We start from the raw sequence: 26,731 nt of genomic DNA, 5'->3' as shown, positions 1-26,731 counted from the left end.
TTTACAGATATTTTTAAGACTCCAGTGAACCTTGCCAATTTGATAAAAATGAGTAGAATATGTCTTTTTAAAGCACTGCATGTGCTTTAATGACCAAATCTATGATTACATTGTCTCTGAAGGAGATGAAAAATAAAATAGTGCTAAGACCATAAATTCAGTTGGTTAATGTTTGGTTCTCTTCAAGATTCTGAATGTGCAATGAAAACACCCATAATGTACAATTCATAAGGCCAAAAAAGCACAGTAAAATGCATTCATACACACACACACACACAGACACACACATGGTGCCATTATGAGAGAATGTGCTGGCTGTGTTTTGCTGCCCTACGAGACCCCAGAAAAACGATTGAGAAAAGACATCAGAAGAAAAGCCCCCCTGCTCCCTTCTTTCTCCTCCTCCCTCCCGCTCTGCCAATGCAGAGTTAGCCTTTCCTTTCATGCCTGGCCCTGGGGATTATCATATCAATCTACGTGACCTGATTACCCACCTGCCAGTTCACAGCCCAGGAGTCGGATCAAGCGCTACCTCTGCCCTCTTCCATTTCTCTCTGCTCATTAACCCTGGCATCGTGTTTTTCCTCCTCCCTCTTTTCCTTTCGCTCAATCCATGTCCAAACTTATTTTGCTCAGCCGCACTCCCACTTCAAGGAGTCTGTCTATGTTTAGCAGGGAGTTCACAGGCCAGATTTCATCACACCGTGCTTGGGAGATATGCGCTAATACAGTACTTTCATGAACATATGTAATACTGCAATTTGCAATTTCAGCACATCATGGGGAATTGTGAGTGAAAACTGATGTGATCCTTCCATAAATTAAGCAAAATTCTGTACGTTACTCTCAGTTCTATTCAATTATGGAATCAGACACTCAAGAGATCAGAAACTAGCTATGTATACAGGCACACAATATCCCAGCTAAGTTTTTGGTTGGTGTAAGAAACTTGAATGAATCAAGATGTTATTACATGGTAAGGAGGAGGACGCAGGAGACATGGGTAAATGTGGTTTATTTAACACAGGAGAAACACAAGAGGGACAAAAAATACTGGAGATCAATTTTTAAAAAACACCATTTAAAACACACAGTGACAAATCTGAGACAAAGACACATGATATTTAAGCATAAAGAGAGCAAGGGAGCACCAGTAAGGTCTGTCATATGACCACTGATACCTCAGAGGAGCAGAGTGTGACAGGTGCTGTGTCTGAAACTCTGCTCTATTCACTAAGGCTGTGTCTGAAACAGAAGGCAGCAACCTTGATGCCTTGTTGTCTTGCTGTTTCACAAATCAGCGCCTTAGAAATTTTCAGTGCACTCAAACAATCCTACAATGCACATAAATATGTAGTGTACAACAGATGTACCCTAGTGGATATCAATAAAACATTGTGTTGTCTGGTAGAAACCAGCATTTGTGTATGAAATTGTTCACTGCCCTGATGAATTCAGTTCCATTATAGAGTGCACTATATAGTAAGTAATGTAAGGAATAATGAGTAGGGAGCCATTTCAAAAACAAAACAAAAGCCCAATAAACACAGCCAAAGGCCAAATGAAGTCACAGAATGTGACGTGCATGTACAGGAGTTGAAATAATGGTCAATCAGTTGTCCTGTTTACATGCGCATCTGAGAAATTCCATTCAGTTCAACACATTTCAACTTGTATAGCACTTGTTAGACTAAGCATTCACTACTGCCTATATTATTCACTATAGAGTGCACTATTATAGGGAACTGAAATCCGGAGGGTAGTGAATGATTTCGAACACTACTTCATGCAGGTTTTCACCAACAAAGCATGCGGATTATGGGTAATCTGATATCTGTTAGTGTACATGGATTGTACTCTATTTTTTGCTGTGCGCTGTGGGATTGTTTCCATTATGTTTTCGGACACTACTGCAAAATGGCAGAACTCCCAAAATAGTGCACTATAAGGCACAGTTTGGACACAGCTTACAATATAATAGCTCCACCCCTAACCACTTCTGGAACCACCGTGTTTGAATAATATTGTGTTTATGTAAGGAGGGATAAGTAGAGCAGCAGTGGTAACCTCTCCACAGACCTGATACAAATGTAAGTCGCACAGTCAAAGACCCTACTATAAGTGTATGTAAGCATAGGTCATGTTCTGTCCATAGATTTTATAGTTTACTAGGCAAAACATTTTTGAAATATCCATTGAAAGGAGAATATAGTCCAGGACAAGACTAATCCCTCTCTGGGAAACCCCCACTTTTATTTGTATTCTCTGCTGTTGCACAGTAATGAGCCAACCTGCATGAAGTAGTGTCTGAAATTGCTCACTCCAATTGCTTCGATTCCAAAGAGGAAACTCATCCACCCTTCATCAACACCGGAACAAAAAAATGAAAACTGTAAGAACATTATGAATAAAGAAGTCTGGATTTCAAATAAAAATGCATTAGTTAACATACACCAATCAGACAAAACATTAAAATAACCTCCTTTATTCTACACTCATAGTCCATTCCTAAGCTCTACTGAATATGCAGTACACTTGGTTGTTCTAAAACCTCAGAGTTTTTAAACATGTTAGTGTCACTGCAGGAGTAGTCCTCCAAACAAAAGTAGTCAGCAACAAATGTAACATCTTAACTAGCAACTTCTTAATGTGTAATTTTTATGAACAGCGATGAGTTACTATTGATTTTATTTGAATATGGACTTAAAGAGTGCTAAGGACAATTAAATTCTGCTGTTTATGTGCATGTAGAGTGGCACAGAGGCATTCTCCCTTCGTCTGAGTGGAGTTTCCTACTTTCTTCTAGATGCTCAAGTTTCCTCTCACAATCCAAGAAACAATTGGCTATTTGAAAGCGTCAATAGGTGTGAGTGAAAGCATGACAAGTATGGGATACCTTATTATGGACTGGCACCCTGGGCAGGGTGTGTTTCTGTGCTACTTCCTGGTTTTTGAGCCATCCGCTCAGGTAAGTACATATTAAATAGGCTTCCAAAATATCTCATTACGAGTATGTTTAATCTAATGCTAAAACATCAGCTTGCATGCTTTGAATGTGCTGTTATGTCATGCCATTAGAACTAAATGTGTACAGCTAATGTCTGCAGGGACCCTCCTGATGTTGGCCATATAGTTTGTTTGCTGTGAATGGGATCTTAACCACAGATGGCTATGATCGTCAAACATTAGCGTGCCCCATCATTAAGAGGCGGGCAATTAATTCCCCTCCATGGCAGCGCGTGATGCTAATGAAGGCTGACTCCACGTGGTGGCCTTCTCCGTGGGATTTAAACGAGGACAAAGAGGCAGACGTGTCCTTGTCAACTGTGCCTCTTCCGCAGAAAAGAGCCTTTCTGCCTGTCATCACCTTTCTAAAATTGGTCGCCTTGTGATTAAATGCACAGCCCAAACAAAACCCCATGTGGTCCTGCAGGCTTTTACTAAAGGCTCAGTGATGTCAGCTAAATTACATTTGCCCATAAACAGAGAATGGTGCAGTAAAGTCACCCTATCAGTTGTATATATCTGCAAGGGCTGAACTGATATTAAAGGATCTATGTATGCAACCCAGGCATTTTCCTTTAGAGAATGAATCCCTAATATAAAAAAAACATTGAGATATTCTTAAGTATATATATATATATATATATATATATATGTAAGTTATTTTAAAGAAAACAGTAGACATTTAAAAACATTTCAGTTTACAGACACTCCTGTAAGAATGCTAACAGGCCATTCCTCTTTTTATTGGTACTGGACTGGAAAAAAGTAATAATATTCACCTGTCTGTACTCACCTAGGATCAAGTACACTTAGGTTGCTTCTTGTCATAAAGACCTGCATGTAGCTGCTGATTGAGGAAATTGCCCTTTGTTTCTGGGCAGAGTTGTGATGATAGTATCTGCTGGAGAAGGTAGAGCTCATATCCGAGCTACTCATGGGTCAGTATTAACGTGCAGCTCCAACATAGTCCTGTGTTTGTGGAGGACACTTGCTGACATTTAGATCTGAGTGGTCTGTGAGTGGTTTTCATGTTCATAGTGGGCCTCCAGGGCATTTCTTTCTTTATGCTCTTATTACTGGCGAATGTCAGTACCTGTGAGGAGACCTCTGTGTTTCTCCATGCAGCTTTGGACTTTGCTGGAGGAGATCTGACGGCAGCGTGGGCGAATGAGCCGCTGTTTAATCCTCAAACACAACCCTAACCTTGGCCATTATTTATAAAAGAATAACAGTAATGGCTGTTTTGGATCAGCCATAAAAGACGACCTAATAAAATTTAACCCATACTTCTGAGAGATAGGGGCTACTTGACTTTGAGTAATGTATATTCAAAATATACTGATTTCTCTGTTGCTGTTTTATATGTATATTACTCTAATTATAGACAAAAATGTTTAGACACCTGATCATCCAACATTTCATCTGAAAAAATAGCTTCTAATGTTCTGATAAGGTTTTATACTAGATATAGCAACATCTAGCATTAGTGAATCCTGGTAATAATGTTGGATGATTCGTTTTGTATCACAAAACACCACTTCAAGTCATCTTCCCCCTTCAGTCCAACATTCTCCAATTCTCTCCATATTCAAATCAAACCTCAAAAATATCTTTTCTCTCTTGCTTATAATACTACTCAAACTTAATCTTTTCAGGCTTGTTCTGTTGGTTAATGTTTTGTATTCTGCATTTGCTCTATTTTGTATGTCTTTGAATGTGTTCTATGTATTAACTATTGTAAACATTTTTGAATTTTTGAAAAGCGCTATATAAATATAATGTATTATTATTATTATTATTATTATTATTATTATTATTATTATTATTGTTATTAAATGTAATGTGATGGAGCTCAGTCAGTTATGCAGTTTCAGTGCTGGGGGCTTTAGAACCTTGAGGCATTGCTTGATATTGGGCACAGTGACCTTAGGCTCATGCATGACCACCCTAGCACATAATTTTCTTATTGAAATTGCACTTCAATGGAGATTATAGACATTGTACAATCAAAATTGAATGCGATTGTCCACAATGGGTGCACCTTGAAGTAGCTGAACTCACTAATGATGGGGACTTTAACACAACATGTGTGTATGTGTGTACTTAATTAATGCTACTCTGTCTCTTAAGATTGATGAATAAATGAAATATATAGCCTGCACTTATAAAATATGTATATAGGAGATGTATTGGCCTTCAGTCTCAGTCTTCAGTCTATTCACAATGCATTGAGTCTCTTGTAACTCTTGGCACCCCTGTGACAAATAATTCTAGGGCTTCTGGCAAGGCTGCCAAAACCAGGTCATCTTTGTCTCTGTGTGTGAGTGTGTGTGTGTGTGCTGTGTGTAAATCAAAGTAATTCTTTATTCATAAAGTTTTCACCTCGGCGACAGGGAGGACAAATGGCAGTTTAAATGGCTGTTCGGAGAACAGTGAGGTATGGATTATGAATAGGGACAGCGATTGATTCGCCGGTGTCGCGGGGCCAGTGAGGCGTGACTGGACCTGCCTGGCTGATGGCTGAGCTTGTGGAATTTGTCAAAGTCATCCCGGGCTTCTGTTCTGAGGGGAAAAGCACACCACAGAGCACATCTCTAGCAGGAGGAGGAAGAGAAAGAAAAAACTGGCTCAGAAAATCCTGCTTCATAATAACATATGACTCATCCTAACGCTGAATCTGGTGTCTCACATTAATACCAGCATCTGTTAGGCAATGACTAGTAAGCCATGACGGTAGCACCAGCTTAGTTTAAAAAAAAAAAAAATTCTGCTAGCAATGAGGTTACCAAAAGCTCTGTGGTCCTGCTTCAATGCACTACAGGGAACACAAGTGGGAATCAAGGACGATTAATTTGAGCAAACAATATAGGTGAAAAAATTATCAGTAGCAGTTGTGCAAAATATTCTCATTCTGTTTTCAAACACAGAGTTTCATGGTGTATATTTTATATTATAATCCACAACTTCAAAATAGCTGCTTAATTCACATTCACTTTCACATTCATTCATATTCAGTGTCTTCTTGAAACAAACAATCTGAAATTAAATAAAGCACCAAAATAAAGAGACTCCATGAACTGATGAAACAGATTTATTCATTATGCTTTGACTCTGTTTTTACAGCTAGTGTTACTTGTTGTGTTTTAGTTTTTTGTAAGTAGCTGAAAAAACAGCTGGCTCCTGCTCCAATAAGATTTAGAGAACACAGGAATGAAGACTGTGTAGACAGGGTCAGAGATGAAGATTGGGTTTACAGGGTCAGACATGAAGACTGGGTAGACAGAGTCAGGGATGAACTATTGACCAGATCAGTGATCGGGGCATCTGGCTGACTGCCAGGGCCCATGGGGTTCTCAGACCACAAGGCCTGAGGCAACTTTAATATGGACAGTCCACTGCGAATGGAAAAAAAAGAGACAAACACAGCTAGTGATTGGATTTGGCTTCTTTAAAGCACATCCACTGTGGTAAAAATGATCAGATATGCACACACAGGTTTTGTATTCTCTACATAAACACATGAAATGTAATGGAATCCTGTATGGGGTAATGGCTTGGGATTGTCTGCAATCCTCTTTTGTGTGAATACATCCTAAATTCACGTTTATGTATTCAGTGTTTTTTTTTCTTTTTTTCTTGTAATACATATTATAACCAGTATAAATTATCCAATTGAGTATAATAGTGAGATTTGTGATTTTATAATAACCAAAATTGCTTCCTATAAGATGGCATTTGAATTGAATCTACAGAGACGTAGGTAGTTGTGAGTGTGCCAAGACCTTGGTACAGCTTGTTTTAATGCTAGTCTGAGGTGTGCTGTTTTTCACAGTGTAACACGCAGAAAAATTGTCTGAATCCCTCCTCAGTAAGACAGAGAACACAGTTTAAGGATGAGTGCTTCCCCGTCTTTGTGCACAGTCGAGCAGACAGATGTACAGAGACGTATGAAAAAGTGGAATCATACAACATGGCACTTTATTAACACTCAGTCTGGCGTTCTCTCTCTTTCCAGCAGCCAGTAAATATCTGCATTATTCATCCCAAATAGACCTCATTTGCATCTAACATAATTGATTTGTGAGAAAGGATGGAACAATGTGTGTTCCTGCTCCCTTCTTCCCTTCATAGCATCCTTTCAAATTAACCCTCTCTCTTTCTTTCTCTTCTTTTCTCTTTTTTTGTCTATCTTCCATTACCTATCTGCTCCCCAGATGACACAGTGTTAATAGCCTGGCGGCATACTGGTAAACAGTTTTGACAAATTAAAATCACCCAGCGCTCAAACAAGGGGCTCAGGTCTTTGTGTGTGTGTGTGTGTGCGTGTGTGTGTGTGTGTGTGTGTGTGTGTGTGTGTGAGAGAGAGAGAGAGAGAAAGAGAGAGAGAGAGAGAGAGAGAGAGAGAGAGAGAGAGAACGAATGAGAAAGACCACATACCTCCTTCATGCAAAGTATCTTCTAGGAATGTTAGGCCCACTGAAAATTGCAGCAGAACTTTTTTTTTATTTCATCATAGTTAAGTCACTCCAAGCCATACTTAGAATGAAGCACACTGTGAGGAAGCAACATGGCTTCAACTAACCAAAATTATAATGTTTGTTGAATCTTAAAGGCATGGCATATTGGCCATAAAACCAAAACTCTACAATGAACAATTTTTGACTGATGTAGGACAGATAAACCATTTGCAGCCTACTATAATCTCCACCAAATTTAGTAACTCGATATTGATGTAGTACAGCCTTTGAATAATTAATGTTCTGTTGTTTTAAATCATACCTTATTTAGGCCAAAATTAAGACATGCTAGACAATGCCCTTAGCATGGAGACACTAGAACACATTCTTTCCTCACATTCACCTCGTGATACCTCATTAAGAATCTAACAAGCTTACAGCAAACCTTACAGCAAACCACAAATTTGAGTTCATTAATTTTGTTGTTTAATAACAACTGCCTTATTTAAATTAATCACAGAGACACGGACACTATATAGGGCAAACCAGTTCATACCAGTAGCACTGGTTAGAGAACACAGGTTCACTGCTCCACAGAATCTGGGCTTTATGCTCCTTGATAAAGGCACTGGGCATCTTGACTTGAGTATGGTGTTCTCCTTTTGGTGTTTTTGAAAGTCTGATTTATGTTTCAGCAATATTCACTTTTGAAAATCTTAATTATTTTTCATCATAAGGATGAATGATAGTGTAAAAATATTGGCCTGTCCTTTGGGCGGCCCTTGTAATAATTGTCATTCATGTCCCCCTCCCCACAACTCTTTCTATGCTAAATTACTGACCGGTAATGACAGTTTAATCGTATTGCGTCTTTTTGATTCCTCAGCTCAAGAGCTATCAGCACACTCGAAAAATTCACCAGAACGGTACGACCACAGACTAAAATATCTTCAAGGAAGATCAAAAGGATGTTTGACAGCTAACACTGCTGTCAAGCATCTCATAAGTCATCACAGTTGATTGAAATGCACATTTCTGGCCGAGCTACAGAGCTTTTGCAGGGAGCAGGAGTGTTTTACAGTTATGTGCTGATGGCATCCATTCTTTACATGAAGCCTTCCTTTAGGATGGGTGATGTGTATTAGCTGCCAAAATACATGTTGAGTTCTCCATCAAACTACTATAGATTTGCTATATTGCTGTGAAAGAAAACATATCAGTATTATTTAGCCCATCTTTGAAAGTCTTTACATGACAAGTGTACACCATTGGCAGTTTGCACTAGTTCATGTTCATCTAGGTCATAATGTTCAGAGCCATGTGTCAGCTACAGAGAGACCCACAGCATTGGACTGTGGGAAAAACTGGGACAGGGGTAGTGTTTACCACTGTGTTGCAACACCTCTTCTTTTAACAAAAATCTGTACATGTTTGGGAACTGAGGAAACCAGTTGCTGTAGTCATGAAAGTGAAATGTTTAAATGTCCCCATTATAGTTTTCATTGTTTCTTAATGTGCCTATCTTTTTCAATGGGTGACAGGTCTGGACTACTTTGTAGCCAAACACATTTACAAAGGAGCCATGTTGTTGTAATCCATGCAGAATCTGTATTGGCCTTGTCTTCCTGAAATAAACAAGGCCTTCCCCAAAACTGACACTGTCTGGGTGATAGCATTTTGCTCCAAAATGTATATATATAATTTAGAATGAATAGTCCTGTCAAAGATTTGCAAATCATACATGCCATGTGCACTAATGCACTCCCATAACATCATGCAAGCTGGCTTTTGAACTACTTGCTTATAACAAGCCAGATGGTCTCTCTCCTCTGTAGCCCAGCATCCATGATTTCCAAAATAACAGTTCACATTTTGATTTGTCAGCCCACAGGGCACATTTCCACTTTGATTTTGATTTTCACTACAGACTGTCTGCAATTAATTCAGGGCCACATTAAGCCTTTAAACTTTGGTTTTGGGCCTTGATCTTTGCATTTAGAGATTTCTCTGGATTCTCTGAATCTTTTAATATTATGTACCTTAGATGATGATTTCTCTAAAGTATATTTAGTTGAGAAATGTTCTGCTTTAACTGTTACACTATTTGCCTGTGCTCTTTGCCAGAATTTACATCTGTAATACTCTCTGAGATTCTCTTTTTAAACTCAATCATGTCACTGACCTGTTGCCAATTCTAGTCTAAAGCCTTCCCAAAAGAGCAGATGCTGTACAAGAGGGGGAAAACATTAAATGAATTTAGAAGAAATGTTGGAACAGCTGGTATCCATGTTGTGATTAGCTATTCAATGTTGTGACTCATGTACAGAGCAGTCCAGGCTGAAATGTGCAGTAACAACACTCCATATCACTTCAGCATTAATACTGGAGCTAAACAGCTGTAGGCCAAGTAGGTGGATATAAACAATGATTGCAAATCGGTTTGTTTCAGCTTATTTCCGGCAGCTTAAAAACGCAATCTTCACACTGTTCATGTATTTAACCTAACTATTCATATGTACATAAAATGTTTATGTAGGTCAGGTTTAGCAATGTCTGATTCATTTAACATAACATTTATACACTCCATTTTAAGAAATGTATATTGTATTGATTCTGTCATGTCTCCCACTAAACGGAGAGGTCAAAATCTTCCTTCTCAGAAGAGACATAAAAAGAGCACATCAGCGAGATTATAGAAGTGCATTAGCCTTTGGTCAATTGCTGTTGTAAAGGAACTACAGTAAGTCCCTGCTGTGTGCACAGACATTACTGGCAGTAATCGCAATCGCCTATTACCACAGTAACATCCCTTAACTTTCAGCTCAACAAAATCACTTTCCATCCAGCCCGCCATCCATCTTCATTTCCTATCATGACACATTGACAGGGGCTTCCATCATGTGTCATTATTGGTGCATGAAGCTGTGTGCCGGAACCATCCGGACCTCGGCGAAAAACATCAATCTACAGCTTCCTCTCTGAACACGTCGCAGGGACACTGGTGTGTAGGTGTGGAGAGAGCAGTTGCAGCCTAGTGGGTAATTAAGACAGGCGAGCGCATACATAATTCAGATAGGGGGATTGATTGCTGACACTTTGATGTAAGAATGCAGAGTTGCTTGGTGTTAATCTGTAGATTTATAGATGGGGAGATGGGTGATGTGCTCTGAAAGGAATCTGCAGTGATGACACCAGGGCAGGTCTCAGGCTTATTGTTGTTAATGAAGCTAACATGGCTCTGCTTCATATAGACTTTTTCACTTACATTTACAGGTGCTTATACTGCATATTCCAAACACACACACACACACACACACACACACACACACACACACACACACACACACACACACATAGCTTCAAGACACCCAAGGCTCATTGATGTGTGAGTGGGCAAGGCTTAGTCCGTGTCTTCTGATCCCACACACGAGTTACTGTTAGACTATTTGAGATGCACTGTGTTCTAACCACTTTCAGTCTTAGCCAGCATTGACATCCTAGGCAGTTTTTGCTACAGTAGCTCTTCTGTAGAATTGGACCAGACAGCCTAGCTTCTCTCGTGCATCAGTGCATCACTGAGCCTTGGGCATCCATGACCCTATCACTGGTTCACCAGTTGTTCTTCTTTAGAGTAATTTTACTGTGTAATAACCACAGCATACTAGGAACAACCCATAAGACCTGCTGCTGGAGAGATGCTGTAAACAAAACAATATGACAATACGACCATCGCAGTTTGGCCCTTGGAGCTGATTAGTCTGTGATACACACACACACACACACACACACACACACACACACACACACACACACACAAAACCATAACATTATGATCAGCTCCTTGCTTTTGCTTCTCTTTGTTTTTCCATCTTTCCATCTTTTGCTCTACTTAATTTATCTGCCTTCTTTCTTCTTGTTCTTCAAAAGGTAGCGACCACCACACAGCTGGTATTATTTGTGTGTGGGTCATTCTCAGCATTGCTGTGACACTGACATTGTGGTGTGTTAATGTGTGTCGTGCAGGTACGATTGGATCAGACACAACAGAAATGTCCACCAACCAAAAAGATCAAGCCAGCAGCGTCATGTAGCTAGCGTCCAGTGATCACTCCATCTTCTAGTCCAGTGAGCTACTGTTTTTGACTTTACATCTACAAGGTGGGCCAACAAAGCATGTGTGTTTAATAGAGTGTATAGTAAGTGTGTGTATGTATGTGTTCTTTGAAACCAACATTTTTTGTTTTGGTGCTATAACAACCATTGTTTTAAGCCTAGAGTTTCTCAAATTCTTGTTTTTCTATGTAATCTCTTCCCAAAAATGGCATTTGTTGGATATATAGTAATTTTATCTATAGATACATTTGTCGTGATGTTGCCTCATGGCTCTCCAGTTTGTTTGAGACCTAGACACAAGTCTGAGTTGTTTACAAAGCCCCATTGTCAGTAAATGGGTTTCAGATTATTTAAAAGATACTGAGCTTCTGAACATAAACAAACCAAAGAGAACAGCTGTTCCCCATAATCGTCAACGTTGTCAGCAACTAATATGAACCTGCATTACCATATATATATATATATTCTGTGGCATATTCAATATTATAATGCTTTTTTGTATACTTTATGTTGGCAGGGGCTTTAAACAATATTACAGTAATAACCAATTAATTTTTTCATGACACATCTTTCACTACACTCAAATAACAAGACCTGAGGTGAAAGAGGTTCATGAAAACATCATATAATTTTTATTATCATGTGCATGTTGTATGAAAGTTTATAGTACTGTATGTACTGTATCACCTCAGCCTTGGTTTTATATATATATATATATATATATATATATATATATAGATAGATATATTGATCTATTTTGGACTGGGTTCAGCCTGCATTACAGACCCTAGCTACAGAGTAACAGAGTCTTCATTTGGACTGGTGTCCAGAAGCCATTCTCCTGTGTCTCACTGAAGCACCTGCCAGATATCGTCCGCCTCAGGAAGGTGACCCATGGCGAGAAGCTTGAAGTGTTAGCACTGACTTTGAGAGGCATCCCCCCAGGCTTCTGTTTATTTAAAGTACACTGGGACAGAGAGAGCGTTGATCAAAAGAGGAAAGAAAATGGAGCGCCCGCACGGGTCATCTGCCTGATCTGAGCCTCTGTGACTCACTTTGACTTCAATTAACTCCTGGGGGAGGTTTCCCGCTCGATGTGTGATCTTTATCACCAGGCCACTTCTTAGATCAGTATCGCAGGGCTGACCCATGGGGAAATGGAGATGGCTGCCTCGACAAAGGACAGAAATCACCTCTATTTTTGGGCCTGTCCCTCACTCCCCTAACAATGCTGCCTCAACACTGACAGCTGTGACCTTGAACAGGAAGTTGGAGTCAGTGGGAGCTCAAGGTTTGCCAAGGTTTGGAAAAATACGGCTCACGACACAGTTCCGAATACAAAGTAGAAAGCCACTAACATCTACAGCTCAGGATTGGTGCTCTATTTTAAGGGTAAAGCCTAACGTTTACAACATAGGCCCCTTCAAATGTACAGCTAGAGCACAGCCAGCGGTGGAGCGTTGTTGACTCTGATAGAATCAAAAGTTTTCTTACGCCCACGTAAGTGAACACAGCACGCCACAGTGCACACATTGAAATGCCAAGCTGTATTGAGAGCTCTGAAGGCACCTGTCTCACTCCAGTAAGTGTCTTTGTTTGAACAGCTCAATGTGGATTGGGGAAAATATTTCGGGTTACACAACGACACACCACTGCACCTGAGGAACAGGCGGATTGAGAGGGTAAATATGCCGAGGCAAACATTAAGAAGGAGATGCCAACAGAGAGAGAGAGAAAGAGAGTGAGAAGCAAACATTCAAACGAAAGAGGAGCAGGTAAAGAGTGACTGAATGAAAGCAAGAGAGAGCCACATGTACAGATACAGTGGGAGGGAAAAAAGGAGAGAAAAACAACAGCAAAAAAAGACGTGAAGAGGAACCAAGTGAGCAAATGGAGAGAGAAATGGAGGAGATATAGCAAGAGAAAGCAATGGTCCTCTGTGAATTTTTGAGTCTGTTATCTCTCTCTTCATCTTTCCTTTCCTCCCTCTCGCTCTCTCTCCCTCTCTCTCTCTCTCTCTCTCTCTTGCTTGCTCTCCTCCCTCCCCCTTTTCTTTGCTTCTCCTCCCCTCCTGACACGACTTTCTCTGGTGTGTAATTCTGGGCTTTGATCACTGTTTGTCGTGTCTGTGTGATATTTAATGTAATTACACTGAGGATTCCCGGGCCATGTCCTCCCCTGCAGGTTGGTAATATTGATGAACCTCGGTGGGTGGCATGATTGTGGGTTGGGAGGCTAATCACAGAATGTGTGACTGTGAAAATCACACTGGCTAGAAAGACTGAGGAAGGGTCTGACCCTGCTTTTCATGTTTTTTCAGCTTTGTTATTAAAGGTTGAGCACCAAAGGTGAAGCAGCGTTTGGGCCTGTTCCAGCTTGATTTCTGTTACACACCTTTACAGAAATGCCTGGACTTGTTCACCACAAGACGTTGCACAGAAGCGAAAGACAGCCTGTCAGTTCTGAGTCATATGGCGGCAGCTAGTGTATAATGCCATGGTGGGCCAAAGAACTGCTCTAACAAGTATCTGCAGCTCATGTGCTCTCAATATACTGCCTGAATCACACACATGATTCATCAGAACACCCTCCATAAGAGGAACCCTTAGGAGCCATGCTGCAGAGCCCAATTTTGTAGTCCTGTACAAATATTCTGACTGCAGTATAGATACAAGATGCGAAAACATAAACGGAAATAGGCAGAGGCAATGAATTGAATGTTCTCAACCCCGCCCCACCCTCCCAAAAAAAAAAAAAAGTATATCTATATAATAATTATGAGTAAACAGTTTTATTATGTGCTCATAAAAACACTGCAAAGCTTCAGACTTCAAAAGAAGCTGTGGGATACTAAGCTAAAGGAATTTGCGCAGTTAAGGGAAATAATTTCAGTCTTTTTCTAAAGAAAAGGACCAACTGCTTAATGGTCTAAGTAGATGACATGATGTGTCAAGGATTGGGCAAGGAATGGAATACAAATAGGATTATGAATTTCAAACATGAAACAGAATTAAAAAAAATAAAACAGGTAACTGTAAAAAGTGATTACTTTTAGGATTACATTGCAGGATTAAAAAAAAACAACTAGATGAAATGTGCTTTCAAGCAACACTCTCGCTCTCAAAACAAGAGGAAAGCTTTCACTAAAATGACTTTCCCCAAGACAAATAATTCACAAAACCACTTTGAACTGAAACAAAATTACAAGCTAATATAATGTAATGTTATTCAGGAATGTTTCTAACCTTCTCTGAAAGTAACCATTCCAAATGACTCTCATGCTCTGCCCACAAAAGCTTAATTTCACCTCTTTGGATTTTGTAAATTTAGACAAGTTTTACAAAACAAAAATGTCGTTCAACCTCCCAAACCAGTTCATTTCAAATAATTTTGTTTAGTATCACTACTTAATGCTGCAATATGATTAGCTGTTACAGGAAAGCAAGGTTAGGCATGTTGTAAATGACAACAGCCCAAGTCAGATGGGATTACATTTACATACATTTCTGGTGTCATTTCCTCTTTTACAAGTGCTCCTCAGTGATTTCATATCTCTTGTCATGTTAGAAGTTTTGTTCAGTAGGGGTGAGCGATATGGCCCTAAAATAATATCACATAATTTGGCAATAACAACATTCTTGGCGATATGAAGAATCACTGAAAAATACTTCCATTAATTAAAAAAAAAAACACTCTTGCAACAAAATAAATGTTACATTAATATTAATTATGTTAAATAAAACATATTTAATAAATATGGTTATATTTATTAAAAAACATTTTACTACAAATGTAACAGTTAAAACATTCAAAAGTGACAAAAAAATGTAAAATTTGCTTATTTTGTAAGCAACAGTAACTTACCAAGCTTCTGATTTTGTAAAAAATTAATAATATAAATAAAGAATATAAATCTACCACACAACTAAAGTACTGAAAATTTAGTGTATGCATATAAAAAGTGAACGTAAACAATTATACAAAAAGTAACCTTAAAGCTTCACTGTAAATAATAGAACAAATACAAAATTGTTGCTGTGCTGAGCCAGTGTAGTTTATCTGCTGGGTTTAGAGATCACTGGCTGTTGAACTCTTCTAACGTCAATTTTGATTTTCCTCATCCTCAACTAGGTGCTTCTGCTTGAGGTGGTAAAACACATTAGTTATGTTTCCACCTTCTGTTCTTACAGGTTTCTTTCATTTCATTTCTTACATAAAACCATGGTTTATTGTTCATTTGATATTTGTAACCAAACCACCTCAACACGACTGAAGTCACTCCCATTTTTTAGAGCAAATTCCTCCACTTCAGAGCCACTTTCCACCGTGCTTCACTGTGCCTAAATGACTCATGTAAAGAATGTATGTTATATTATGCGTAACTGCATGATGTCATTATGTAAACATCATAATATCACAATTATCACAATGTTTTTTTTTTTATATAATTTAAAAAGTTATGACGATATTATCGCGAATGATGCAATATGACACAGCCCTATTTTTTAGGTGAAAAAATTGCTTTAGAGAAGCCATCTTTACAAACTAATGTAATCAACTTAGCTCTACAGAAAAATCTGCAACCCTTACAGTTTGATGCACACAGAATACACAGAATTAAAACAAATCATTGTCATAGTTCTGTAAAGTAAAACCTACCACACTGATCAGCGAGCAGATCTGGAATTTTTCTCACTTTGTGAAGTTTGATCATTATGAATGTGGGTCTCCTCCTTAGTGGAATGTCTAGGGAGTAGGAGGAATGAAACAGTCCTCCCTCGCTGGACCAACAAAGACAGAGGGGTGAGGAAGTAAAGCTTCTCCTCCCACTAAAGATTCGTTAAGTTATGAAACAGACCCAGTCTACTCAGAGATAATGACTGGTATGAATTCAAGGCTGCAGTGTTCTTTGGACGGTAATGGGCTGAACCCATCGTCGGCCGGATCTATAGATGGAACGAGTAGAGCCCATTAGAGATACTTATTGTCAGATAGTTAGAAGACGTCTCATAAAGCATGAGCATGCCTCACATAAATCATTATGAATTGGTTAGCTGGTGTGCCTAATTTTGGGCACAATTATGGTAATGTTCCTGTATGCAATTTACATTAATTTCAATTTGGTGTCTGGAATGCAGACATTCATCAATATGTATCAAAAATATTCAGCCTTAGAGTGTGGCTGGAACCATTGAATACTGAATCAGTCATGCTAGTGTCACTCTGGAGACATCTGCACCTCTCAATCTCTCCAGCGCTCCCCTGGCTGTGGAGCATGATGGATTTATCTCTCTCTTTCTCCCCCTATTTCTCTCTCTCTCTGGTGGGGTTTTTCCATGAGCTCCAGCTGCCTCTTCATCCTCTTTCTTCATCATGTGCCTCCTCAGTCAACACATACAGCATTTTTAATAGCATTACTGCTAGGGTATCTGACCGTGAGCTGCTTTTGAGGAATTAAATGTAATATGGGAGCAGAGCCTCACAAGTCAAGGTTAAAATGGAAAATGGGCTCAAGGCATTACAGCGCAAGCTTAATTTCATGTTTAGAGGATTTGAAATCTCTAACCATTTTCACATTCTCAACACACATACCTCCACACACATTTTCACTCAGAATCCAAAAACAAAATTAGTCAATCGCAACCAATTAGAGTTTAAATGGTCATTACCCACATAAACATCCCAAGTTATGCAGGTAACTGTGTTTTTGCAGTTTCCTCACGCTTCCTTTCTGAAGAGAACTGTAAATATTTCATTATTAGGGCCTCACTAATTAATGCAGATGAGAATCCATATCAAGCTAATGCAAATGCGAAATATGTCAAACAACCACCTGTGTTCTGACGATCCATCCCTGCTTTGTCGCATGCTGCAGTGAACTCTCAGTGAATCCCCCTGACAGATTCCGGTACAAACAATTTAACACAAAATTAGCTGTGTCATGGTAATCTTTTCATAATGTCCATATTTGCTATACATTAGAGTGACTGGGAACAGAAGCAAGCGGGAAGAAGTGTCTCGTAGGCCCAATCAGGCACACGGATCATAATACAGCATAATCTAATAGCTGCCTTATTTTCCTAACCTCAAATACAACCGCAAACTCAATAAAGGGGAAACTTCATACACAGCTCCCTTTAATATAGTGCATGTTGCCACAGGCAGCCCATCCACCATCAGGTAATCATTTCACAGTGCTATATTTGGCGGCACAAACAGACAAATGCATCCTTTTTGTGACGGAAATTATGCATGAAGAGATGGATCTGCTTCTCTTCACTTTGCTGAGAACCTCAGTCGTGGCTTCTGTAGATGCCGGAGTGCCCACGTGACTTCTGCATTTGCATTTAATATCAGCCTAATCAAGTTTTCACCCCGGGGCACTCCCCTCCTCTCACATCCAAGAAGTCGTGCTTCAAGAGTCTTCACAGTTGACGTTGCAGCAATTTTCATAAAAAAAAAACAAAAAAAAAAAAAAACACACACAACCTAAATCCATAACATCCATTTATATGTTTTCTAACCGTTATGCCTCCGATGTTAACAAAAAGACTGTAGATGCAGAAGCATTACGTGCAGAGATTTATCTTCTCTGTTTGTGTGAAAGGTGTCTCTTTTTCATTAATTTTACACTACCCGTTTCTGTACTTTGTTCATGGTCCTTCCACAAAGGTTTTCACAATTAGCCTGATAATGTTAGACCAAATCAATATCCAATACATAAAGTGTCTCATCTTTTGTTTTTGTTTGTTTTTTTTTTTTTTCTTGACTTTGAGTCAATGTACTTTGATATAAGGCCTTGTAAAATACCTCCCACATTTTTGAGATGTCTAATATAGCTGAAAAGGTTCAGCACAGGAACGAGATGACCTCATGCTCTTTGTGCTTCCGTTACTGTAATCCTATACTATAAAAACCCTTCTATTGGCCAGTGTGCGTTATTCCGGTGGTGGAGAGGAGAGTAATAGAAATTAATCATATCTGTGGACAACACGCGGTGCCTCATGCCAAGCTGAAACGAATTTGTTTGAAAGGAGAAACCTTTGAATGGGCTACCCCGGAGGTGCTTTTCTTTATCACATCCAAATGTATGGCGCAAACACATCTCGAGGGGCCAAAGCCAGTCCTGAGGCTTGGAATAGAACAACAACATTATCGCAGCATCTGTGGAGCAGGGCTCAGAGGGGAGATAGACGCCATGGCGCTGTGTTAAAAGGGCGCAGTAACCTTAGGCTTACTTAGCATTCAATACAGCTGCTTTTGCTTGGCCATTTGTGTGTGAATCTGGGGTCCATGCTACTCCTAGCTTGACCATGTCGAAGACTGAATTATTAATCCATGCTTCTAAGCTGCAGATACTGCATTTCATTTGAAGGGTTACTAGAGTCTTTGAAGTTCCATCTTGTAGGCGCAGCTCTTAATTACTGCGTTCAAAAGTACGCTGCTGATTTGCGGCCAACGAAATAGCTGCTGGGCCCACATATGTTGAATAAAGACAGAATATTGCGTTCTCATTTGCGTTCATTTTTGAAGTTAGCTGACAGTTTGAAAGGACATTTTAAAGGAAGATAATAGAGATAATTATAATGAGTGAACAGTGAATGGTGAAAGATAACCATGATAGGTTTTCAATATGCCACAGAAATGGGCAGACACTGATTATTAATATAATATGGAGTATTATATGTAATATAGTGTTATATTGGAAGCTAAGGTGAAAATTTTTTTATATGTACGTGTGGGTGGTTGTAGAATGTTTGCGTGTAATGTTTCTTCAAAAGCTTCAATGTAAGCAGATACACTCTTAAAAATATAGGTTCCTAAATGGTTCTTGGCTAGGATGTATGGCCCTCAGTAGCATTAGCATTAGTAGTGCAATTAGCTGTATAAATATATTGTTTATTTAATGTTAGTATTTAAAGAAATCATTCATCAAATCAAATCAAATCAAATCAAATTTATTTGTATAGCGCCTTTTACAGCTGACGTTGTCACAAAGCAGCTTCACAGTTTCAAAACAGAACATTTCATTCATTCATTCATTCATTCATTCATTCATTCATTATCTGTAACCGCTTATCCAGTTCAGGGTCGCAGTTAAAGAAATCAAACTAAAGTATTAATCATATAATAAATCTGATGGGTATAAATGCTATGTCTAAAGGTATGCCCTATTCCTTATATAGTGCATTGTTTCGAGGTTCCACAATTTTCAGTGCACTCAAACATTCCCACAGTGCACTGCAGTTAGTAGCTTACAACCAATAAACTTTCTCAAAACTTTCGGGGCTGCCCATAATACACTGCAATATTTGGTAAAATCCCAGATGAGGTAGTGTTTGAAATTGTTCACCACCCTCCTGAATTCAATTCACATTAGAAATGCACTATATAGTGAGCAATGTAGAGAATAGTAAGAAGGGAGTCATTTCGAACACAGCTAATGTGTGGTGACTCTGAGTTACGGATAATTACATGTGAGTCCAGATGTGGTCCTTTGGCCATTAGTTTAGAGTCCCTTTAAATATGTTGTTTGACTTGTACACTTTACAGGGCTAATTCTTTAAATAACCATCCACTGAAAGGTTCTGTAGGTGACTGACCTGTTTTAACTGGCTGAGCTGGTTATAGATTGGTATTGGCGGCTACAGGGCTCTGGACACAGGGCAGAGAGTCATCAGATGGATTTAAGTGGTTTACTGTGTCTTGAACTGTAACAATTCAGTGTGGTTGCAGCTGTATATTTTCTTGTGTGTATACATACAAACCTCATTTCTGAAAAAGTTGTGACACCTTTGTAAAATGCTATAAAATGAAGAAACTGTGGTTTGTTAATTGTCTTGTACCTATATTTAACTGACAAATGTACTATTGCAATGAGCAGTATATTGTCTCTGCTGTGTACAGGCAACTACAGCAATCCAAAGAACACACCAGAGTATAAGAGTCCCCCTCTGCAGTCAACACATGTGAGTTATCATCAGGTGACATGACAGGTAACTAAACATGATTCTACAGTTGCATTGCTCCAAGTAAGCCCATATTTACAAGTATAGAACTATAAACGGCTGATAGGATTAAGACTTTCAGACCACTACCATTTCAGTGGTACTATGTTCAAGCATGCTATCAGTTTATGAGCTATAGCGGTAATATCCGGCCCCTCCTTTGACACTTTAAATGTCTCTTAACAGTACACTGCGGTGGAAGATACCAGAGACTAGAAGAAAAATATATTAGCCCTGTATCATGCTCATGCGCTCTCTCTCTCTCTCTCTCTCTCTCTCTCTCTCTCTCTCTCTCTCTCTCTCTCTCTCTCTCTCTCTCTGCAGATAAGTTATAGATAGATCCAAAGGCATTGCAATGATGCTGTTGTCACACCTATACGGCATTCAGCCTAACGATTTATCCGTCTTTATATACAGCCCAGGTTCAAAGGTCCCCACTTGACATTTGCGTGAAGTGTTATGGCTCTTCAGAGACAAGGGATCATCTCAGTAGTAGTGTCACACACACACACACACACACACACACACACACACACATATATAGAGAGAGAGCTGAATGCCTTCAGGCTCTATGCCAAGTATGAAACCTTTCTCCATGCTACAGAGTAACATCATACGGACCTTCTTGTGTTCCAGAACTATGGATGGGAGTTTGTGTGTGTGACTAAGTGAAATCACAGCTTCTTTAATGTAAACCCTCGAGTTAAATAAATTAAAGTCATTAATTGACAGCCAACATGTCTACGGCAATGTAGAAGCCAGCATAGAGGTAAAATCCTAGTTTTGTTTGCTCAGTTTTTGAATCTCATTGTATTCAATAAAGATGTTGGCGTTCAACCAGGCACCATAAATTATTCATTATTTGCACCTGCATTCCTGTCACTTTTTGGTCACTAATTTTCTCTCTCTTGCGCTTACGCTTACACACACACACACACACACACACACACACACACACGCAAACACAGTTTCTCTCTCTCATTCCTCTAAATTAATTTATTCATTAATTGTAATTTATTAATTCATTACAAAGACTACCAGGATACACAATGCTTCATTGTGACGCACAGCACTTGTGTTTAGGTTTATAGTTAATAAACTTAATTTTGTCCCATGTTATTACAATTCTGGTGAATAATTTAACTTACTCATGACAAATAAATTGGCCTTGGAACATTTTGTTTGTCACAGAGTGCAAGAGCTTCAATTTATTAAAGCGCAAGTAATTTTTCCCATAGACTAATCTGGCTTATGGGCAAAAGAGTGATGCACAAATGTTACGTTTCAAAACATTAAAGATGCTGTAATGCAACCTTTGTGGAAGACAACATGGAATTGCTTGAGAGTTCACTGTGGCACAATCTATATTGCCAGGCATAATGTCCTAATGAGTGTTTAACTCTTGAGTTTGGTAAAATTCCTTAAGAACCACAAGCCAAGAATCACTTTTTGGGTGGTGGTGCATTCAAAGTTCCAGTAAAATCACTCAAAAACCATAGAGGAGAAGAGAGCAATAGATGGAGTTTGCACAGCTTAGCTGTGGTCTTAGTATAGCAATGATAGCATAACATAATGAGAATGTGTGAGGCTCTGTATACTTGGTTTTATGACATCACAAGAATCATTTTTTTAAACAAATAACAAGGAAAATTGAGAGTTCCACACTGCAGGCTATTTAATCATACTATAGATAGACTTGACATGAATTCAGGAAATGGAGCTCCTTTTCATGCTGCCATGTTGACTCTTTTAGGCCAGAGGCATGTTCCTGTGGGGCAGTGCTGAATAAGGCCAGCTCTGACAGGTCTCAGGCCGGCAGGCTGCTGGGCTCTGTATTAGTACACAGACTGAGGGCTGAGGTCAGTGTGTGTGTGATTTGTATTCTGTGTGCTAGAGCTGCTAGTCCCCTGCCTGCTGTAGGCTACTGCTATGGGGTCAGCATGATCACTCTCTCTCTCTCTCTCTCTCTCTCTCTCTCTCTCTCTCTCTCTCTCTCTCTCTCTCTCTCTCTCTCTCTCTCTCTCTCTCTCTTTGTCCCACTGCTCATAGGCAAAACACTGACCATTTCACTGAGTAGGTCCAGGCCATGTGTGTGCCCCACACTGGGTGTGATCTCTGTTCTCTGCTATCCGTAAACACAAACACAATATCCATTTTTACAGCTCCAGTGAAAATGCTTTACACCGCTGTGTATAACTGTTGGGCATGTAGACCCTTTTAACAACAAATCCATACACGGAGGTGGCTACATTTACTCCATTACATTTCATTGATTAACTTTTTGGATGAATTGGACTTATAAGAGTAATTTTAATGCAACATAATTTTATTTTTACTTGAATTTATTTGTGAAGAAGAAGCAGTCATTTTTCACAGTTACATTCCAACAAAGGCTCTATCACATGACTGCTTCTTACCAACCTAAAGAGACATAGCAGTCCTGGTCCCACATAAAATCAATGTTTACTCTCCAGACTGTTAAAACTGTTATGTAATGCCTTGTCATGTGCTTTTCCAAAGAAGTGGACGCTTCAGCTTACATAGTTTCATAGTTTTATTAAATTTATGTTACTTTGCAAAGATTTAATTTTTGTTTTAGTTGTTTAAGAGATATTCTCAGACTCTGAATTTGTTCATTGCTGTTTTATGTTTTTGTGCATTCAGGTGTATTATTTGAAGTCCAGATTATTAAACAAAGAGGTTACTCAATAGTTACACAGTACTTATGTGATTCTATAGTAACAATACTCTTACTTGAGTACAATTTTTGGCTCTACACAGCTCTGTCCATACGTAAAAAAAGAATCCTGTGTTAGGTACTAGTATGTAGTAAGGTGTGGAAACTTGGCATGTTTAACATAATAAAATGTAACCAATCAAAACAGAACAATATTCTGTTTAAAGTTGCTACTCTGTATTTTGTTTTTAGTTTAAAATGCTGTACAAAGAATTTGCCACTATGCCCATTACATTACTCAGTTCAGAATTTATGGAAGCCTGTTTCCTCCACATTAAATAAATAAATAAATAAATAAATAAATAAATGACACAATTTTTTCATTATCATATTTGGCTTCCATAAGTATTAGTGCAACAAATTGCCAGCGGTTTATGAAGATAAATTAATTGGTGGGATGGCGTCTGTGGTACAAACTAACCTTAAAACAATAGTACCTAACCCCACTAATGTTTATGTGGCAGAATGCCTTCAAACCCCAGTGTCTAGTGGGAAAAAAACATCCTAGAAGTGTAGAAGTTGTAGCATCAAAAAGAGAAACATCTAATAATATCTGTGTTTTCAGGAGAAACATTGGCTGAGCAGATATATCTTGGCATGTAGTGTAGGTTTAGTAGTGCTGAGATATTTTTAATAGCCACAGTGAAGACAACAGTTCTTTCTAACTAAGGCATGTGAGAGTCATTATATTTCTGAGTAGAGTTTGCTTTGCCAATGTCTTCCTGCAAGCTTCCAGTGAGCAGTTCCTGTCCCTGCGGCCTTTCAGACAGAGCTGTGTGTCAGTGGGGTTCTAATGATACAACATCTCTAAACCCTGCCTGGGTGGCAATCACTCTTGAAGCTCTGATCTGATGAGCCTGTGTGTGTGTGTGTGTGTGTGTGTGTGTGTGTGTGTGTGTGTGTGTGTGTGTGTGTGTGTGTGTGTGTGTGTGTGTGAGAGTGTGATAGAGAGAGAGAGAGAGAGAAAGATGGGTGTGAACAGGAAAGATGAGATTATTTATGAGTCTGATTCCATAGCTGCGAGCGTGAGCATATGTTATGATAAATAAATGAAAGAAAATGAGTTAAATAAATAACGCTGATTGGAAACATGTCCAGAGAGAGAGAGAGAGAGGGGGGGGGGGGGATATAGAGCCTGCAGGATGATGAGTTCCTGATGAGAGAAAAGAGAGGAAGACCCAGAAGCCTGCCGTATTACTCCCCTGTGTGCGTTTTGAGTGATTAGAGACTTTTACAACAACTGACCTCCGTCTAACCTTTCATTAAATAAATAGAAAAGCTAAATTCTTCTCAAATTGTTCTTTTTCTATTACTGCTGCACCCCGGAACACTTAATTCCTTTACAAACAATAAAATGTCAGTGTAGCCAGTCAGCAAATCTGCACCTTTCTCTCTCTTTCAAACACAGACACACACATACACAATATACTCTGTGAAAATGGAATCCTCTAGGTACAGAGACCATTTCATCAATGTTAGCATATTTTGCCGCTCTCTGTCTCAGCTGAATAATTGATGTCCCGAGCACTCTCTGCTGAACGAGGAGTAAGATGTGCAGGCATTCAAATAACTTTCTGAGATAAAAGAAAATTGATTAAAAAAAGATAAGTAAAAATTAAAGGAGGGGAGTGAGGCCCCTGTGGGGCACACTTAGCATATAAATGAATAGTAAAGAAGGAAACTTATGCACAACTTATGAATCCTATCATTCTGTTTCCTTCCTCTGCTGTAATAACCACATTTATCGTTCTAATAGAAACACATCATAAGTGTACAACGTCACAGCACTCAGCCGTTCCATTCTCTGCCTCTGCATAATACACTTAAAGTCTGTTTTAGGCTTTTCTGTTTTGCTTTTAATTAGAGACACTGGGTGTGGATTCACTGGTTTCAGGCATGCTGCAGTCCCTGCTGGGGACTCTATTGACATGACTGTGCGATATGAAAAGGAAAAAATTGTTTCCCAAGTGTTTTTCCTGCAGTGAGTTTGCTCAGCTCTCACCTGCTTTCCTCCTAAGAAGCTGATGAAGCGCTGCTGATCGTATCTGAGCTTCTGTCGCTTCTGTTCCTCTGCCTCTGCGTCTACTGCTGAGCATGGGATTGATTGCATTTCATTTCAACAAATGGAGGAGATTCCTTTAAAGTTAGCTCACTGACTAAGAAAAAAAAGTCCACCATTCATTTTCTGCTGCATGTAATTGAGTTGGTTCCTTGATTTAATCTCATCCTCTGGTGGCTGTATTGGAATTCATTAGTCCCAATCTGAAACCAGTATACAATCTGAAATCAGCCTGTTTTCTCATTGAAAAAATAAAAGTGCCCGGCTCTCATCACTGCACTGCAACACTTTCTGATGTCAGTAACAATAGGGAAGTTTTTGGAGTAGGAAAGAACCAGGAACTAGGAATAAAAATTATTTCTGCATGTTTTTGTATTAAAAACTGATATTGCATTTAGAAATGATCAGTATTTCTAGCTAAAATCATCTTGAAAACTTATGCAGTGAATGTGTGGTTTTTCAGGATAGATTTATTACAGGAATAGATCACATTCAAAGTTTTCTATTTTTTTATTTTACTACACTTCTTTGTGTCAAAAACGTTATGCCACATTACAAATAATTTTCTAGATATTTTTTTAATTACTTATTTGCTGTATTGGTGATTGACTTCATATGATCTTCTCCAACATATCCCAAAGATTTCTAGTGGAGTTAAGGTCGTGTACTTTAACCAGTTAATGTGTGAAAATGGTTCTTATGCTCCCAGAACCACTCTTTTACAGTTTGAACCTGATGAATCTTGTCATTGTCATCCTGTGCCATCAGGGAAGAAAAGATCCATTGATGGGATGGTTTACCTGATCATTCAAAACATCCAGGTTTTTAGGTGACTTTCTGAGTTTCTGAGCCTAGACCTGATCAATTTACACAATTTCCTCCAGAGGCTTCTACAGTGGGCACTTTTCATGAAGGGTGCATCACTTCATGTGATCCATTCTTACCCCAACACTCCCATCACTCTGGAATAAGGTCAAATCTGGACTCTTCAGACCACAGACCTGTATCCAATCTTTATGCTTTTCCTAATTAAATTCATCAACAAATTGTTTTCCAATGGCGACACAGCTGTTTAGTTCAGTCATATTCTTGAGAGTTCTTGTTGCATGTTGAATGTGGATAGTCTTATTTTCAGTCATTGAAGTTTTCCACTTTCCCTCTCAAAAGATGTTTTTTTATAATTTGCTGAACATTGCTTTACTCAAACCCAGACATTTAACAGTCACCTTAGTAGTTTTAATTAATGCAGGAAAATAATTTGACCTTTCTTAAACACTGTAACATATTTTCAATAACCATGGGATACCTCTTTCAACATGGCTTTCAAGAAATGAGAAGCATAGACAGGCAG

The sequence above is a fragment of the Hoplias malabaricus genome, chromosome 3 (assembly GCF_029633855.1).
Source record: "Hoplias malabaricus isolate fHopMal1 chromosome 3, fHopMal1.hap1, whole genome shotgun sequence".
NCBI lineage: Eukaryota > Metazoa > Chordata > Actinopteri > Characiformes > Erythrinidae > Hoplias > Hoplias malabaricus.
This window is presented reverse-complemented; position numbering follows the sequence as displayed.